Source organism: Macrobrachium nipponense, chromosome 18 (assembly GCF_015104395.2).
Source record: "Macrobrachium nipponense isolate FS-2020 chromosome 18, ASM1510439v2, whole genome shotgun sequence".
Lineage (NCBI taxonomy): Eukaryota > Metazoa > Arthropoda > Malacostraca > Decapoda > Palaemonidae > Macrobrachium > Macrobrachium nipponense.
The window spans coordinates 41,426,482-41,431,481 of NC_087211.1; the positions used below are offsets into that span (position 1 = coordinate 41,426,482).

Consider the following 5,000-nt stretch of genomic DNA (forward strand, 5'->3'; position numbering starts at 1 on the left):
TCTGGGATTGCAAGTTACTCCAAAATTATCAAAAATCCACATCTTGAAAAAAGGAATTAGTTTCACTTCACCCACCACAACGCACCCCGGCCCCCCGCCCCCCCCCCCCCCCCCCCCCAGCCCCCAAAAAAAAAAAAAATCCACTCAAAACACATGCTCCCGATTCGGAAGGTAAGGACAGGACCGGTGTAGTTCGCCGGTTTCGCTACTAATCTTTTGTAATTATGATAGTACTGTAATTTCGTGATCAATAAACCTATCTATCTATCTATCTATAAGGGAAATATCTGTCCCCACTCCACCTACCTAAATTGGGCTAACAAATACATTATTCAGAAAAATGCTACACTATCTTTTACCCCAGGTTGCAATATATAATAATGTAACTCAAGCTCAAAAAGTACAACCATAAGCGTTGTTACAATATAATAAACCGATTGATTCTTACCTATCCTATGACCTACATCTAAGTTATATGCTCCTGAGTTATTTCCTCAGCTGAAAGCTCGCTTAAGCTCTTCTCACTAATGGCGAGACCACGCCCGCTTTCACCTATATACGATATATCACATCCTTTACAACATCCTTGCACTGATGATGTCTTTCTGGTCTATTTCTAAGCATGTTAGTATACCAAGTGAAAGATGAATGTCATCGCGCGTATGAGCACAGACTTCATTTAAAACCTCACGTATGTCATCCAAGTGTTTGGAGCACGCAAGAGCCATATTATTGTGCCGGGAAAACGGCCTTTTTGGTGTCTTGTCTCTCCTGGACAAGCTATTGCTAATGATATATTGCGGATACCCTATTTTCTCAGAGCTGCCGAATATGTGGTTAATCTCATCAACAAAAAAAACGGGTCATACATTTTAATGGCATGAGAAAACAACTACAATGATGTCACGTTTCCCTGTTTTTAATGATATTAGTAAAAGTGAAAATAATTTTCTGTATGTGTGGGTCTCCCTAATCCTGTGAATTGACAACGATATGTATCCTTTTCACCGATTATAATATATCGAGTAAAAGTATTTTGCTTATAGAAGGGGCTTCAACAGCATTAAACAACACTTTGGATATCGAAAGTATGGCACCAAGGAAGACAAATACACAAATGCTTGTACTTGCAGGAATGCAGGCATTGAGAATTATATTACCATACATATTAGCCAGATTGCACATTGCTGCCTCTCCTCTCTTTTCACAGGTGTGGTTGGCACCGCCCTAAGATGGCACTGCTGACACAGATGCGAGGAAACCACGGGCAGACCATCAAAGTAGCCGTGCCCGTTGTTGTGGTACTGCATGGGCGCCAGACTAGGGACGTTCCTTGACACAGACCTAACTCCACTCTGCCCGGCGTGTGGTGACTGTGGTCTAAGACCTAAGTCATAGGTTCGCCCGTTTTGCCTACTGCCTGCCTGCTCTAATGACGACGCTCTAACAGGCTGTTAGCTAATTAACTGATTGACTTGTTCGTGTCCCTAGACTAGTGCTTAAGGATCTGCTGTATCTCTTAACGAAACTATCACAGCTCCGCGGTTGCTTGCTGGCGTCAAACATACCTGTAAAATCCATATAGTGTCTTTATTTCGTTTGATAAAGTGGATAGCGAAAAGCTTACGTGCTAAACGTCCATATATATATATATATATATAATATTATATATATATATATTATATAATTATATATAATATGTAGAATATATATATAATATAATATATATTATATATATTAATTATATATATTATTTGATATATATATATATAATAATAATATAATATATATATATTAATATATATATATATATAATATATATATATATATATGTATATGTGTATATATATTTATACACATATATATATAAAGTATATATACACAGTATACGTATATATAATGGAATTAACCTAGTTTTCTTAATGATCCACTGATAACTTTTACTCATATTTAAATTTAATTTCAATCGTAACCCCATATATGAAGCGTGGAGTATTTATTGTTACTGCTTCGGACAAAAAGGCTATAACTTGGAACCAGAGTGTTCGCGCTTGCATGTTAATTAGGCTGCTTACACGTGCGGATTTTTATGGATAGCAACCACACAAGGCCTCACCATGGCAATAAGTGTTTAGGCCTTGGAAAAGATTAGAGGGGGGGCGGGTTTGCTGTTTCCAGACCCTCATGTCACGTCGAATCCAATCCCGCAAAAGACAGTGAATGGAGTCTTTCCCAAGTGCTGTCAATATACTGTAGATCTAGTTGAGCTTTAATACATCTGGAAAGGGATATTTTTAGTTGTCTTGTATTCTAACAATATCTATTCTATAATAATAAAATCCAAGTAGAACTTTCTTGATTGTCCTCACCAGATGGGGGCGGGGTAGGAAGGGGATCGGGAGGGTAAGGGAGACATGACACATCATCCCTCCGCCTGCAACCCTGTTTGTCCACGTTGGATGGGTGGCTGGATAGGTAAGGGAAGGGAGAATAGGGGAGACATGACACAAACACCCTCCTCCTGCAAAACTGTTTGTCCGCCCCAGATGGGGGCTGGCTTGGTAAGGGATTGGGAAAGTAGGGGAGACATGACGGGCAACGCCGGGTTCCAGCACTTAGGCACCAATCCATTTATCAATTATAATTACCATTCGGTGATAATCCCAAAGTAGCGCTAACTGGATATTAAACGAGATTAGCAGCTTAATGATAATGCACACACGTACACATTTATATATATTAAATATATATATATATATATATTAATATATATATATATATATATATTATATATATATATATATATATTCTCTAGTTATTACGTACGCACTCCTTTCATATATACACACGCTCAATTATATATATATATATATATATATATCTATATATATATATATATATATATATATATGATGTGTGTATATGAAAGGAGTGCGTACGTAATAACTAGAGAATAGTTTTCAAACGTAATCTCGTAATCTCTCTCTCTCTCTCTCTCTCTCTCTCTCTCTCTCTCTCTCTCTACTCTCTCTCTCAAATTCCCGTAGTTTCAATCTTCGCAAAGGAGCCACACCCAAAGATCATCAGAAGAACGAAACCCGTCGCAGGACGGTTTCGCCCTCCTCCCTGTAGCTGCACCGAAACCGGAGGGAGTGGCCTGGAAAATCGACATTCTTCGTAACCTTCACTTGAGGCGAAAGTCCTGTTGATAATGAGTACAGAACTCCTCTCTCTCTCTCTCTCTCTCTCTCTCTCTCTCTCTCTCTCTCTCTCTCTCTCTCTCTCTCTCTCTCGCTTTACCTTTTAGTCTCTTGTATTTCATAGGTTCAATTTTGAAGTCCAGAAAATTGTGTAAATTCTCTCCCCCTCTCTCTATAGGTTTACTTTTCAATCTCTCGTATTTCATAGTTTTAATTCTGAATTCCAGAGAAATGGGTATAAATTCTCTCTCTCTCTCTCTCTCTCTCTCTCTCTCTCTCTCTCTCTCTCTCTCTCTCTCTCTCTCTCTCTCTCTCTCATAATCATAGGTCTGATTCAGATCAAATCCTGATCAAGAACTTCTCTCGTTCTACCTGTCTATTTAATATCTCATCATACTGGGTGGTCAAATCAAAAGTTCTCTGGATACTGGACACAAAATGCACCCCCCCCCCTCTCTCTCTCTCTCTCTCTCTCTCTCTCTCTCTCTCTCTCTCTCTCTCTCTCTCTTTCACTTATTCAATCCCTTATTAAACTATCACAGACTGGATGTCATTTAACCAGAACTAGAGTTGAATTATTTTTTTGAGGGTACGGTGATGGAAGGGGGGTGAAATCTGGGAAATGGGGGGTGACGGCACCATTTAAGGGTCCTTTTCAACTTGCTGGATCAAGGCCAGTTTCCCCTGTCCGTCTTGTTCGCTTGGGAACAGTTATGGCTGATTAGTGCCAAGGATTCTCACAACGCTCTTGGCCATGTCTCTTTCAATAACTAATTACCTTCTCGTCATGAAATATCATTAACGTAAACCTAGTCTATGAAAATATATTCATCAACATAATGATTAATATTTTTTGTTTGTTTGTATGGTGTTTTTACGTTGCATGGAACCAGTGGTTATTCAGCAACGGGACCAACGGCTTTACATGACTTCCGAACCACGTCGAGAGTAAACTTCTATCACCAGAAATACACATCTCTCACTCCTCAATAGAATGGTCGAGAATCGAACCCGCGACCACCGAGGTGGGACGCTAATACCATACCAACCAAGCCGCTGAGGCGCTAAATGATTAATATTATAATGAGTGCACTAAACCCAGTGATTATAAGCCTCACTGCAAGAGACCTCTGGTTCGATTCCCAATTGAGAAAGAGCGCACCACGCATTTTCTGAGGATTTAATCAGTGAATTGTGCAACTGTCGGTTAGTATACTAGGGTGGGTCTATTCTGGTATGGAAGAGTGCAAGCCGCTAGGAACCACGGCTCAAAACACTCACGGAAGAGGGTACACTAACGCATATATGTAATGCTTCGGTTATGTGGAAATCTGACCCTGAAAGCAACGGGTAATTCTCTCTTCTAGAGATGAATATTAGAGAGCTCTGGGTCAATGTATATATAAATACGAGTGTTTTTGTCAGTGCAACAACCTTCTGATTATCAATTGTTCCCGTGAAAAATTAATAGTATATATGAAAAATTAATAGTATATATTATCTTCGTATACGTGTTAATATCAATTATACAGTCTCCTTTACATGCAAAGTGTACCTTTCAAGCAGCCCACTCTACACTTACATCTCTATGCATCTTGCATATACTTCATCTATCTACTTATTTAATTAGACCATTTCATGTGTCTGAAAACCACAATCTCATTAATCTCCACCTACTTCCTCAATAACTATATCTGCCCACTTACTAATCTTTTTTTTTTCACACCTGCCACTGCTCCCACAAGCTGACCTTGCCACGGGTTTCGAACAAGTGTGCGAAAAGACCGGTTTAGAAACCAG

General features: G+C 39.3%; 1 long non-coding RNA gene across 1 annotated transcript in view; it reads right to left on the reverse strand.

Annotated features, from left to right (window-relative positions):
* LOC135196748 (uncharacterized) overlaps positions 1-5,000 on the reverse strand; it is a 475,624-nt gene that overhangs the window by 215,087 nt on the left and 255,537 nt on the right. The window lies entirely within an intron of this gene.